The sequence below is a fragment of the Salmo salar genome, chromosome 06 (assembly GCF_965601325.2).
Source record: "Salmo salar chromosome 06, fSalSal1, whole genome shotgun sequence".
Lineage (NCBI taxonomy): Eukaryota > Metazoa > Chordata > Actinopteri > Salmoniformes > Salmonidae > Salmo > Salmo salar.
In genome coordinates, this window is record NC_138296.1 from 92,165,276 (window position 1) to 92,180,947 (window position 15,672).

At 43.7% G+C, this 15,672-nt stretch overlaps 1 long non-coding RNA gene across 1 annotated transcript; it reads left to right on the forward strand.

Annotated features, from left to right (window-relative positions):
• Positions 1-953: 953 nt before the first annotated feature.
• On the forward strand, positions 954-2,537 carry LOC106600141 (uncharacterized). The gene is made up of 3 exons (XR_001327710.3): positions 954-1,097; positions 1,188-1,243; positions 1,337-2,537. It is a non-coding gene; the product is annotated as an uncharacterized LOC106600141 (long non-coding RNA).
• Positions 2,538-15,672: the final 13,135 nt, after the last annotated feature.

Here is a 15,672-nt window from a genome sequence, read left to right on the forward strand (position 1 = left end):
CACTCTACTAAGCAAACTGGATGCAGTCTATCACAGTGCAATCAGTTTTGTCACCAAAGCCCCATATACTTCCCACCACTGCGACCTGTATGCTCTCGTTGGCTGGCCCTCGCTACATATTCATCGCCAAACCCACTGGCTCCAGGTCATCTATAAGTCTTTGCTAGGTAAAGCCCCGCCTTATCTCAGCTCACTGGTCACCATAGCAGCACCCACCCGTAGCACGCGCTCCAGCAGGTATATTTCACTGGTCACCCCCAAAGCCAATTCTTCGTTTGGCCGCCTTTCCTTCCAGTTCTCTGCTGCCAATGACTGGAACGAATTGCAAAAATCACTGAAGCTGGAGACCCATTTCTCCCTCAATAACTTTAAGCACCAGCTGTCAGAGCCGCTCACAGATCACTGCACCTGTACATAGCCCATCTGTAAATAGCCCATCCAACTACCTCATCCCCATAAAATAATTTATTATTCATTTTTTTTGCTCCTTTGCACCCCAGTACCTATCTCTACTTGCACATTCATCTTTTGCACATCTATCACTCCAGTGTTTAATTGCTAAATTGTAATTATTTCGCCACTATGGCCTATTTATTGTCTACCTCATTTATCTTACCTCATTTGCACTCACTGTATATAGACTTTTTCTCTATTGTATTATTGACTGCATGTTTGTTTATTCCATGTGCAACTCTGTGTTGTTTTTGTCTCACTGCTTTGTTTTATCTTTGCCAGGTCGCAGTTGTAAATGAGAACTTGTTCTCACCTAGCCTACTTGGTTAAATAAAGATGAAAAAAAAAATATCAATGTGCAACTCCACCCTCCAGCACACCAGTGTACACCAGCTGAATGAAATCCAGAGCACCTAATCCAATTGGGAAATTGAACCAATTGAAATGAAGTTCATTGGCTAACAGCTGTACATAATTAGCCATCCAGGATAGAAGGGTCTGGGATTCCTTTATGAGGTGCAACCAAAACAGCTGTTTGACATAGCAACAGGGATATTCAGTCAAGGTGTCTCTCTAGCATTTGTTCTTAATACCGTTGTGGTTTTGATCACTAAAATGGCTGTGACTTTTGGACTCTCGTTGAGGTTAGTTTTTCAATGTAGTCATCTGGTTGGTTTACCTTGTCTTAAAGTTTTCACTGGTTACTTGTGTTTAACTGTCTGAATGTTTTGTAGTGTTTCTTGGATTTGCTGCCTGCTAATTGGAGGGATAACTTGTTTTACACTTAAAGGTGTGTTTTGGTTTACACTACTTCAGTTCAAATCAGTCTAGTTCCGATAGCTTAAGGCTGGCATTTTACCACAATGTTTATTTTGTTTTCTAGGTAATTCTAATGGGCATCATGCCTACACTGGACCTGAACCAACTGGATCCTATGCCAAAGCAAGTGGGGTGCCTAGTACAAATGCTAAAGCTACTGGCCACAATGCCACGTCAGCAGAAGCTACTGGCCACAATGCCACGTCAGCAGAAGCTACTGGCCACAATGCCACGTCAGCAGAAGCTACTGGCCACAATGCCACGTCAGCAGAAGCTACTGGCCACAATGCCACGTCAGCAGAAGCTACTGGCCACAATGCCACGTCAGCAGAAGCTACTGGCCACAATGCCCCGTCAGCAGAAGCTACTGGCCACAATGCCCCGTCAGCAGAAGCTACTGGCCACAATGCCCCGTCAGCAGAAGCTACTGGCCACAATGCCCCGTCAGCAGAAGCTACTGGCCACAATGCCCCGTCAGCAGAAGCTACTGGCCACAATGCCCCGTCAAGTGTGAAGTCCGGCCCCGGCGCCTCAGCAGAAGCGTCCGGCCCCGGCGCCTCAGCAGAAGCGTCCGGCCCCGGCGCCTCAGCAGAAGCGTCCGGCCCCGGCGCCTCAGCAGAAGCGTCCGGCCCCGGCGCCTCAGCAATAGCGTCCGGCGCCTCAGCAATAGCGTCCGGCCCCGGCGCCTCAGCAGAAGCGTCAAGCCTTGAACAGACCGCCCGACCACTCAACTAGGGAGATCATAATTTGGTTTGCCCAACTCCTTCATCGTCGTTCCCCTGTTACTGTGCCTCCCTTTAGAAGAAAAGGTAACTGGGGTGGGGAAATGTGCCAACTAATGCTCTTGTTTGAAATGAGGATCTCCTTCACTTGTCCAGCGTCATGCAAATTGTTTACAGGGGTGGACACTACAATGGTATAAATGGTTTTTATAACCATACGACTAAAATTGACTTCTGACTTGCCAATATTGCTGACACACTTTTAGGTTCTACGGTTATGCTTTTGATTTAGCCTGGTGTTCCTGCTACTCTTCCATGATATGCTCAATAAACAATTTGACTTTCAATATACCTTGTCCTTAAAATATAATATTCTCTTCTGCCTGCCATGTGCTTGCTGTTTGGGAACAGACTGTGGGTCTGGAGTAAAAGGGAATGTGGATCACAACACTTGTGTAAACAGGTATGTTTACCTTTGTTTCTGGTAGTTCAAATGCTCAAGTTCTCTAAATTGTCAGAGCTCCCTCATATGTTTATACTTTACCTGTCCCTTTGTGTAGGGTGTTTGATTTAGTAATCTGCCTGTTATCATAGGTGCCTTAAGAATGTGAGTGCAGTTTACCTCATCGTCCCATTGCCTGTCACTAACCTGTCCCAGGGAAGCGACGTTGTTTCCTTGGCGTTACTCAAACATTAAAACTACTTGACACACTTTGCCAGTAATAGAATGTTGGTCTGGCCAGACACATGAACATGGATGCAATCCTGTATGCATTCATCACATTCAGCTGTAAGAAGTACTGAACTTTATCAGACGTTCCTTATGTCAACTCTCAACGTGGCCTTTGCACGATCTGTTTCTACCTGACACCAATGAGGTTGCACTTGCAGAAGTCCCTGGCAGGGACTTTTAGACTTCTTAAAAGGTGCATTTGATTTAAGCACTTGGTACTAACTTAATCTGGAGACATTGCAAATATGTAATTGAACCGAAAAGCTTGCATGTTGACTCACTTCTGCTTTTCTTGGTATCAAGGTGTGAAACAACTAAAAAAAAAAACTTAATGGTTTGACATTGTAGGAATTTTTCAAGGAACTAGTTCATAGAGGAATGAAATAAGTGGTGAGCAGAGTGTGGACTCAATAGTAAAATGTTTGAAGAAAACTACATTTGCCACAGAGGTAATGTCCACTGGGGCTGCTTTGAAACTTTTTGGGGGGGAATCTGGATTCTGATCATTTGGTAGCCAGGGTCTGATCGATCTGACATTTTCTAAAAAAAAATGTTCAATAAATTACAGCATCATTCTGATCCCCATCACAGAACCCAGAGAGTGCTTTGAACACCTGTAAAGTGCTTCAGACTAAAGACATGAGGTGGGAGGGCTTGGTTCTGACCGAGGTAGATGAAGAACGAAGACATTCAGCGCGTAAATACATTTGTTATCTTACCCCAAACGGGCGGTGGTTCATGTGCAAGGTACATGAGAATAGTTATAGAATGTATCCATGACTAATACCCTCTTTTTTTGCCGCCACCCCCTTCTCCGTCTCTGTGTAATAAGTCGTCATATCTTGTCCATCCACTAGGGACTTTTGTCTCATGTAAGTGTGCATATGTTTACTGTGTTAGTAACTCAATGTGTAGTACTGAATAAACAGCAAAGCTGGGGATCTTGCAGATCCAAGAAGGTTACGACTCTTCAGAATGAGACTGAGGCAATGATTAATAAGCGACTTAACGAAAAATAATTTCTTCCAGAGTTTAATTCGGGAGATGGTAACTCGTTAAACAACTTCTTCCGTGGTGCTCCAAATTCCTAATGAGTTAATTGTTACATGAATGGCTCCATGGATTGATGAGGAATTGAAAATATGGTTGAAAGAGAGAGGGGAAAACGAGTAGCTAATAAATCTGACTGGCTGACTTACTGAAAATTTAGAAATTGTGACTAAACTCAAGAAGAAATTTATGAATCCAAGATCAATTATATAAAAACAATTTGGAGTACTTTAAATGAAATGATGGGCAGAAAGACAAATTCAACTCAATCTTTCATCAAATCAGAAGGCTTATTCATCACACAACCATTTGATGTTGGCAATTATTTTAATGATTACCTTACTGGCAAAGTGGGCAAACTTAGGCAAGAAATGCCAACAACGAATAGTGAGCCATTGTATTAATGAATAAACAAACAAATAATGAAAGCAAAGCATAATAAGTTTGAATTTTGTAAACTTGGTGTGGGAAAAGTGAAAAAACTATTGTTATCGCTCAATAATGACAAACCTCCTGGCATTGACAACTTAGATGGAAAGCTACTGAGGATGGTATCTGACTCTATAGCCACTCCTATCTGTCATATCTTTAATCTGAGCCTAGAGGAAAGTGTTTGTCCTGAGGCCTGGAGGAAAGCCAAAGTCATTCTGCTACCCAATAATGGTAAAGCAGCTCTTACTGGTTCTACAGCAGAGCTATCAGCTTGCTGCCAGGTCTTAGCAAGCTGTTGGAAGAAATGTTAGACCAATACAATGCTATTTCTCTGTCAACAAATTAACAACAGACTTTCAGCATGTTTATTCATTAATGAATGGTGTGGCTGTTAAGCAAGTTGAGACTAAATTACTTGGTGTTACCTTAGCTTGTAAACTGTCATGATCAAAACATATTGATTCAATGGTTGGAAAGATGGGGAGAGGTCTGTCCGTAATAAAGCAATGCTCTGCTTTCTTTGACACCACACTCCACAAAGCAAGTCCTGGAGGCTCTAGTTTTATCTTATCTTGATTATTATCCAGTCATATGGTCAAGTCCTGCTAAGAAAGACCTAGTTAAGCTGCAGCTGGCCCAGAACAGAGCAGCACGTTTTGCTCTTCACTGTAATCAGAGGGTTAATATACTACACATGCCAGTCTCTCTTGGCTAAGAGTTGAGGAAAGGCTGACTGCATTGCTTCTTATTTTAATTCCAAATTGTTTGCATAGTCAACTTATACACAGCAGTGACACACACACTTACCCCACCAGACATGCCACCAGGGGTCTTTTCACAGTCCCCAAATCCAGAACAAATTAAATGAAACACACAGTATTATATAGAGCCATGATTGGATGGAGCTTCCTTCCATATAGCGCAAGTAAACAACAAACCTGGTTTAAAAAACTCCAAATAAAGCAACACCTCATGGCACAACACCTCTCCCCATGTGACCTACATGTTGTGTGTATGTACTGACATGTATGTGGAACTGATAGATGCACAAACACACTACATGTTAACGTTTTAAATTTATGTAAATTGCAAAATATTTTGTCTGTAATGTATTTTTTTGTTATGTATCGGACCCCTGTAATACTAGCTGTCGCCATTGACATCGGCTAATGGGGATCCTAATAAATAAATACAAATAAAAATATAACTTCAACTACCTTGAGTATTTGAAAAGTTGACATTTTCAAATAAACTACAAAATACTAATATTTTCTACCCAGGTCTGACCTCCACAGGACACTGTGGGTGTAAACGATATAGTGAAATGCTTCCTTGCAAGCTCTTTCCTCAACAGTACAGAATCAATATTAAAGAAGCAAAGAGAGAGAGTCTGGGAAGGACAAGGACATGGAGTGTGCGAGGGAAGGACAAGGACATGGAGAGAGAGAGACAAGGACATGGGGAGAGAGAGAGATTGTTCTGGCAATGTTAACATATGTTTCCCATGCTAATAAAGCCCCTTGAATTGAATAGAGAGAGAGAGAGAGACACACAAGGACATGGAGAAAGAAAGAGAAGGGAGTGACTGCAAATAATAGCACAGTCCATTTGTATGTTCCCATGGTAGCAAGACGTCTTAGCCCCAGACGTAGAAGGAGAGAGAGGTGGAAAAACCTCATCCCAAACCCCTTAACATATACACACACCTTGTCCACAGCCCCGCTGTCTACATTTATAATTGCTGTGTGTATACCAAGACACTTGGCCCTCTCCAATCCTGGATGATTCAGTGGATGGAGAAAAAGCAGAGCCACCGTACGACTAGATTAAGTATGTGTGTATGTTTTCTTAGTGGTGAATCATACAAGGTAATTCGTGTGTTAATGTTGTGTTGTCATAGATAAATAGGTCAGTGTGTACAAAACACTTCTGGTAATTGGAACTGTGACACTGTCTGACACACACACACACACACACACACACACACACACACACACACACACACACACACACACACACACACACACACACACACACACACACACACACACACACACACACACACACAGCAATAGAATGATTCTATTTCTATGGCCCCAGCAACAAAACGCTGACCAAATCAAATGTATTTATATAGCCCTTCTTACATCAGCTGATATCACAAAGTGCTGTACAGAAACCCAGCCTAAAACACCAAACAGCAAGCAATGCAGGTGTAGAAGCACGGTGGCTAGGAAAAACTCCCTAGAGAGGCCAAAACCTAGGAAGAAACCTAGAGAGGAACCAGTCTATGAGGGGTGGCCAGTCCTGTTCTGGCTGTGCCGGGTGAAGATTATAACAGCACATGGCCTAGATGTTCAAATGTTCATAAATGACCAGCATTGTCAAATAATAATAATCATAGTAGTTGTCGAGGGTGCAACAAGTCAGTAACTCAAGAGTAAGTGTCAGTTGGCTTTTTCATAGCCGATCTTTGAGAGTATCTCTACCGCTCCTGCTGTCTCTAGAGAGTTGAAAACAGCAGGTCTGGGACAGGTAGCACGTCCCAGACCTGTAAATGGGATTCAACATGACTAATACTACATACAGACACAGAAAGCCACCCGTTGAGACAGACAGAGGCAGACAGGCAAACGGAGACAGACAGACAGACAGGCAAACGGAGGCCAACGAAGACAGACAGACAGACCATGAAACCAAATCGGAGGGCCTGTTGTCTGGATCTCTGGCAGTCTCTATGGGGGTGCCACAGGGTTCAATTCTCGGGCCGACTCTCTTCTCTGTATATATCAATGATGGCGCTCTTGCTGCTGGTGATTCTCTGATCCACCTCTACGCAGACGACACCATTCTGTATACTTCTGGCCCTTCTTTGGACACTGTGCTAACTAACCTCCAGACAAGCTTCAATGCCATACAACTCTCCTTCCGTGGCCTCCAACTGCTCTTAAATGCAAGTAAAACTAAATGCATGCTCTTCAACCGATCACTGCCCGTACCTGCCCGCCTGACTAACATCACTACTCTGGACGGTTCTGACGAAGAATATGTGGACAACTACAAATACCTAGGTGTCTGATTAGACTGTAACTCTCCTTCCAGACTCACATTAAGCATCTCCAATCCAAAATTAAATCTAGAATCGGCTTCCTATTTCGCAAAAGAGCATTCTTCACGAATGCTGCCAAACATACCCTCGTAAAACTGACTATCCTACCAATCATCGACTTTGGCCATGTCATTTACAAAATAGCCTCCAACACTCTACTCAACAAATTGGATGCAGTCTATCACAGTGCCATCCGTTTTGTCACCAAAGCCCCATATGCTTCCCACCACTGCGACCTGTACGCTCTCGTTGGCTGGCCCTCGCTTCATACTCGTCGCCAAACCCACTGGCTCCAGGTCATCTACAAGTCTTTGCTAGGTAAAGCACCGCCTTATCTCAGATCACTGGTCACCATAGCAGCACCCAACCGCAGCACGCGTTCCAGCAGGTATATTTCACTGGTAACCCCCAAAGCCAACTCCCCCTTTGGCCGCCTTTCATTCCAGTTCTCTTCTGCCAATGACTGGAACGAACTGCAAAAATCGCTGAAGCTGGAGACTCATCTCCCTCACTAACTTCAAGCACCAGCTGTCAGAGCAGCTCACAGATCATTGCACCTGTACATAGCCCATCCTCCTACCTCATCCCCATACTGTATTTATTTATTTTTGTCCTTTGCACCCCAGTATCTCTACTTGCACATTCATCTTCTGCACATCTATCACTCCAGTGTTTAATTGCTATATCGTAATTACCTCGCCACTATGGCCTGTTTTATTGCCTTAACTCCCTTATCCTACCTCATTTGCACACACTGTATATACATATTATTTTTTTATATTTATTTTTCTACTGTATTATTGACTGTAAGTTTGTTTATTTCATGTGTAACTCTGTGTTGTTGTATGTGTCGAACTGCTTTGCTTTATCTTGGCCAGGTCGCAGTTGTAAATTAGAACTTGTTCTCAACTTGCCTACCTGGTTAAATAAAGGTGAAATAAAAACGAAATAAAAAAACTATAAACTAGCCTACTGATCTGACTGCACCTGTTATGTTAATGGCGTTATAGGCTTAGCTGCATTAATAATTATGTTTCAGGGTGTTAGGCCTAGCTAGATTAATCATTATGTCTCAGGGTCTTAGGCCTAGCTAGATTAATCATTATGTCTCAGGGTCTTAGGCCTAGCTAGATTAATCATTATGTCTCAGGGTCTTAGGCCTAGCTAGATTAATCATTATGTCTCAGGGTTTTAGGCCTAGCTAGATTAATCATTATGTCTCAGGGTTTTAGGCCTAGCTAGATTAATCATTATGTCTCAGGGTCTTAGGCCTAGCTAGATTAATCATTATGTCTCAGGGTCTTAGGCCTAGCTAGATTAATCATTATGTCTCAGGGTTTTAGGCCTAGCTAGATTAATCATTATGTCTCAGGGTTTTAGGCCTAGCTAGATTAATCATTATGTCTCAGGGTTTTAGGCCGAGCTAGATTAATCATTATGTCTACAGGTTTTAGGCCTAGCTAGATTAATCATTTTGACTAGGGTTCTTGGTTAACTAGCCAAGGTGAATGTATATTTGACCCGGGAGACAGCAACCTTACCTTGATCCAGGTCTAGTTCTGTCTATCTTGACCTCTTGGTTGGTCTGTCCAAGTAGATTATTATTTGCTCAGATGGTGATGAAACAATATGTACAAAAAGTAAAACTACCAAAGGCCCAAACTAAAGACTTAAAAACAAACAAAAGATGTCATGGCCACCAAACCAACCATCAGCCTCACGGTTCTGCCAGCTGGGACACTGACTGACCATCAGCCTAACTGGCAGCACCTGATGTTCTTATCAACCAGGATCACCCCCTGACTCCTTATCAACCAGGATCACCCCCTGACTCCTTATCAACCAGGATCACCCCTATCTCCTTATCAACCAGGATCCCCCCGTCTCCTTATCAACCAGGATCACCCCCTGACTCCTTATCAACCAGGATCACCCCTATCTCCTTATCAACCAGGATCCCCCCCGTCTCCTTATCAACCAGGATCACCCCCTGACTCCTTATCAACCAGGATCACCCCTATCTCCTTATCAACCAGGATCCCCCCCGTCTCCTTATCAACCAGGATCACTCCCTGTCTCCTTATCAACCAAGCTCAGTACCTGTCTCCTTATCAACCAGGATCACCACCTGTCTCCTTATCAACCAGGATCACCACCTGTCTCCTTATCAACCTGGATCCCCCCGTCTCCTTATCAACCTGGATCCCCCCCGTCTCCTTATCAACCTGGATCCCCCCCGTCTCCTTATCAACCTGGATCCCCCCCGTCTCCTTATCAACCAGGATCACCACCTGTCTCCTTATCAACCTGGATCCCCCCTGTCTCCTTATCAACCAGGATCACCACCTGTCTCCTTATCAACCTGGATCCCCCCGTCTCCTTATCAACCTGGATCCCCCCCCCCGTCTCCTTATCAACCAGGATCACCACCTGTCTCCTTATCAACCTGGATCCCCCCCGTCTCCTTATCAACCAGGATCACCCATGTCTCCTTATCAACCAGGATCACCCATGTCTCTTTATCAACCAGGCTCAGCATCTGGACAAGGTTGTTGCTGCCCCATGGGGGATTGGAGTGTGGTAGTGGTAGTGAGCTGTGGTGTGCTGTCTAAACTACCTAATCAATTTCATAACATCACACACTCCTTTTCTCTCCTTCCTTCCTCTCCTCTCCTCTATTAGCAGTGTCCTAAGCCCTTGATACCTCTCCCTGGGTAACGGCCTGCCTGCTGCCTCCTGTCTGCCACCTGCCTGTTGCCTCCTGCCTGCCACCTCCTGCCTCCTGCCTGCCACCTCCTGCCTCCTGCCTGCCACCTCCTGCCTCCTGCCTGCCGCCTCCTGCCTGGATTAACACAAGCATGTCCCTTGTTCTCTAAACGGCAATGAGTGGAAGGAGAGAGAGAGAGAGACCACAGAGAGCCTGTGATCCAGGGTTTAGAGATATGTGTATGTATGTGTGTATGAGTGTGTGTGTGTGTCTCTCTGTGTGTGTGTGTGTCTCTCTGTGTGTGTGTGTGTGTGTGTGTGTGTGTGTGTGTGTGTGTGTGTGTGTGTGTGTGTGTGTGTGTGTGTGTGTGTGTGTGTGTGTGTGTGTGTGTGTGTGTGTGTGTGTGTGTGTGTGTGTGTGTGTGTGTGTGTGTGTGCGCGTGTGTGTGTTAATAGTTGTTTCTTCTCCTGGTGGCCATGGACACTGGGGCCAGGTGCAGAAGGGTTAGAAACGAGGTGGGAGGGAGGGAGGCGTTTATTTCCAGGTAGAGACAGAGACAGGTGGTGAGTCGTGACTCCCAGAGTGTGTGTTATTACTGGTTGTGGTTGTAACAGTCAATAGAGAGCCTACGTGGTGGTGACTGGCAGTCCCTCTGCCTGCTGATGCAATGCAGAGGACCATGATATGTCCGGGGTTGGATACACCGCCTGTGTGTGTATATGAGTGTGTGTGTGTATGAGTGTATGAGAGTGTGTGTATGAGTGTGTGTGTATGTGCACAACAAGCTCTCACAGTCTCACTGCATAATTAGACGTTCCTCCACGTTGTTTATAAGTTGCTCCAAGCATCAATTTTCAGGGGTTAAATTTGGGCACCCAATTCCAAGGTTTAAGGTTTGTGATATGGTTAAATCCAAAAATTAAATAAAAACGGTGTCCACAACTGGGATGGAACACGCAACCTTCAAATCCAGAGTCGTGGGATTACACCCACCCCTCCATGGATTTCCAGATGCCCTCAGAACTTGGATAAATGTCACATGACGACCTCAATCTTAAACGACCTGGCTGGTGTGAGCGTGTGTGTCCCTTAACGTCATCACAACGTTTTTCACATGTGAAAGTGCAAATTCAATTTTCACGTTTTCTGCAATTGACGTGAGGTGAAAACATGTTATTCTCCTCACGTGAACAGGTGGTGTTAACATGTGAACTCTAAAGTAATACAGCTGAACAGCTGACCTCAGGTGTGTCTCTTGTTTTCACATGGGAGCATTACAGCTCAAAATGTGAAAACAGCTATTTCACGTGATAATGCAATTTCACAATAACAAAAAAATCGTAAGTCATTGAAATGGTATGGGGCTATTAATATTAGTGGTACGCTGTTTAGCTAAAATAGTTTAAAATCTATAATTAACTTCTCCAGGCACCACTACACACTGTGTACAGTAATCTGCAGCACTCAGTCATGTTGTCAGAGGTACATCCTCCAGAAACATACATCTGTTTTCCATGTTTCAAGTTTTGTTAGTCGTATGTACAGAATACACATGGTATACACCATCCAACAAAAACATAGTGTGCAAAGCTGTCATCAAGGCAAAGGGTGGCCACTTTGAACAATCTCAAATATAAAATAGATTTTGATTTAACACTTTTTTTTGTTTACTACATGATTATGTGACTACGAAATGTGTTATTTCATAGTTTTGATGTCTTCACTATTATTCTACAGTGTAGAAAATAGTCAAAATTACGAAAAACCCTTGAATTAGTAGGTGTTCTAAAACTTTTGACCGGTAGTGTATGTTTGGGTGCACCCCTGCCCAGTCATGTGGAATCCATAGATTACAGCCAAATTAATTTATTTCAATTTACTGATTTCCTTATATGAACTGTAACTCAGTAAAATTGTTGAAATTGTTGCATGTTGCATTTATTTGGACACACCTACTCATTCAAGGGTTTTTCTTTATTTTCAATATTTTCTACATTGTAGAATAATAGTGAAGACATCAAAACAATGAAATAACACATATGGAATCATGTAGTAACCAAAAAAGGCCTTGAAAATAAAAAGCTTGTGGTACGCTCAGTGCTCCATTGACATTTCACAGAGATACGCTTGTTTTTGTGACAAATATTTTTAAAAGAACAGTAATTTTGCATTAATATGAAAAGCATATATTAAAATATTTACATGTCGTTAAATCGATATCCATCTTGCCTCTATACTGTTTTATGTCCTCTGGATTCTAGAAGAAAGATGACGAGTTCAACAGTAGCCTTAATTCTGACACGGCATCCAGTTTAGCTGACACGATGACATAGACAAGAGTTTCAGTAGTAGCGGTAATATTTAATTGTGGATATAAACATAGTTGTAATACATTTAATTGCTATTAATGATTAAGACACATGCGTCCTCCGAAACACGACCCCGCCAAGCCGCGCTACTTTCTTGACACCTGCCCTCTTAACCCGGAAGCCAGCTGCACCAATGTGTTGGATGAAACACAGTTCAACTGACGACTGAAGTCAGCCTGCAGGTGCCCGGCCAACCACAAGGAGTCGCTAGAGCGCAATGAGCCAAGTAAAGACATAGATCAATGTAATTGTCAACCAGTTTCACTGACTTCTGAACCAATATTTCCTTTTCTCTACCAAAGTTAGATCAACAACAGGATCTGGGAGTAACCATGGAGGAACATCCCCTATGACCACAGACGGGTCAACCTCCGACGTCCCTCAAACCACTCACATCAGCAAGCTTTCCAACAGTCCAACCAAAACCACTACCTTGTCTACTAGTATATTCCCAACATTCATCTAGAACAGTAGCAGTGGTATGCTAAACCTCACAGCCTTTCAACCCAATAAGCTACTGACAATTTTTTGTATATCCAAAGGCATCTCACCTGCCTCCACTAGTAGACACATACAGATGTTGATTTAAATGCACCAATGCATATCCTTTGTCGTGACGTGACTTTCATTAATGTGATGACTGTTATTTATTTAATCCACTAACTATGTTTAATTGTTAACCCGTTTAAATGAACTAATTAGGAATTTGGGGCAAAACGGAAGAAGTTGTTTAACAAGTTACCATCGCCCAAATTAAATTCTTGAAGAAATTATTTTTCGATAACAATCGCTTATTAATCATTGCCTCAAATCAGTCTCATTCTGAGCAGTCGTAACCTTCTTGGATCTGCAAGAACGCCAGCTTTACTGATTATTCAGTACTACACATTGATTTAATTATTTATTTTCTAACTAACTAAATAATAACACAGACTACACATACACACTTACATGAGACAAAAGTCCCTAGTGGACTGACAAGATATGACGTCTTATTACACAGTGATAGAGAACGGGGTTGAGAAAACACAGAAAGAAAAAGGGAATTAATCGTGGATACATTCTATAACTATTCCCACAATAATCATATACCTTGCACATGAACCACCGCCTGTTTGGGGTAAGAAAATAACGAATGTATTTACGTGTTGAATGCTTTCATTAGTCGTCTATCTCGTTCAGAACCAAGCCCTCTCGTAAGGTTGTTTCGGTGGGCTCTCACGTGGTTGAAAGGCTCTGATTGTCCACCAGAGGTCACAACGTCCTTCTTCTTAGTTGTCTGTGCTTGTAGTGGAGTGTTTTCACAGCAGATATTCAGACGCACCAATGATTACCTGAGATGGGATTTTTTCCTTCCCACCTTGTGTCTTTAGTCTGAGTTTGAAGCACTTTACACACACAGCTGCAAGCTGGCAATGTTCAGGTCTAGTCTGGGCGTTATCTTCTTCACCTCGGGTTGAGGTTAAGTTGTAACCATTTTCAACATGTAGCTAACGCTCCACGCTTTTCTGGTCTGATATGTTAATTCTTAGCGTGTCCTTTTAGGCACTCTGGCCAAAGTGGGTGTTCCGGCATGCTGACACGTACTCTGAACTCACTTGGGGCGTGGCTAGTCACTGTACATAGTTTATATGAAGAACAATTATCTCATTAGGAACTACAATCTCATTCCTATTCTTAACAAAGAAAGAAATATAGATATATTGTTCCAGTGTTTACTTTTTGGACGTTATATACTGCTCAAAAAAATAAAGGGAACACTTAAACAACACATCCTAGATCTGAATGAAAGAAATAATCTTAATAAATACTTTTTTCTTTACATAGTTGAATGTGCTGACAACAAAATCACACAAAAATAATCAATGGAAATCCAATTTATCAACCCATGGAGGTCTGGATTTGGAGTCACACTCAAAATTAAAGTGGAAACCACACTACAGGCTGATCCAACTTTGATGTAATGTCCTTAAAACAAGTCAAAATGAGGCTCAGTAGTGTGTGTGGCCTCCACGTGCCTGTATGACCTCCCTACAACGCCTGGGCATGCTCCTGATGAGGTGGCGGATGGTCTCCTGAGGGATCTCCTCCCAGACCTGGACTAAAGCATCCACCAACTCCTGGACAGTCTGTGGTGCAACGTGGCGTTGGTGGATGGAGCGAGACATGATGTCCCAGATGTGCTCAATTGGATTCAGGTCTGGGGAACGGGCGGGCCAGTCCATAGCATCAATGCCTTCCTCTTGCAGGAACTGCTGACACACTCCAGCCACATGAGGTCTAGCATTGTCTTGCATTAGGAGGAACCCAGGGCCAACCGCACCAGCATATGGTCTCACAAGGGGTCTGAGGATCTCATCTCGGTACCTAATGGCAGTCAGGCTACCTCTGGCGAGCACATGGAGGGCTGTGCGGCCCACCAAAGAAATGCCACCCCACACCATGACTGACCCACTGCCAAAACGGTCATGCTGGAGGATGTTGCAGGCAGCAGAACGTTCTCCACGGCGTCTCCAGACTCTGTCACGTCTGTCACATGCTCAGTGTGAACCTGCTTTCATCTGTGAAGAGCACAGGGCGCCAGTGGCGAATTTGCCAATCTTGGTGTTCTCTGGCAAATGCCAAACGTCCTGCACGGTGTTGGGCTGTAAGCACAACCCCCACATGTGGACATCGGGCCCTCATAACACCCTCATGGAGTCTTTTTCTGACCGTTTGAGCAGACACATGCACATTTGTGGGCTGCTGGAGGTCATTTTGCAGGGCTCTGGCAGTGCTTCTCCTGCTCCTCCTTGCACAAAGGCGGAGGTAGCGGTCCTGCTGCTGGGTTGTTGCCCTCCTACGGCCTCCTCCACGTCTCCTGATGTACTGGCCTGTCTCCTGGTAGCGCCTCCATGCTCTGGACACTACGCTGACAGACACAGCAAACCTTCTTGCCACAGCTCGCATTGATGTGCCATCCTGGATGAGCTGCACTACCTGAGCCACTTGTGTGGGTTGTAGACTCCGTCTCATGCTACCACTAGAGTGAAAGCACCGCCAGCACTCTATAGTGATCAAAACATCAGCCAGGAAGCATAGGAACTGAGAAGTGGTCTGTGGTTACCACCTGCAGAACCACTCCTTTATTGGGGGTGTCTTGCTAATTGCCTATAATTTCCACCTGTTGTCTATTCCATTTGCACAACAGCATGTGAAATTTATTGTCAATCAGTGTTGCTTCCTAAGTGAACAGTTTGATTTCACAGAAGTGTGATTGACTTGGAGTTACATTGTGT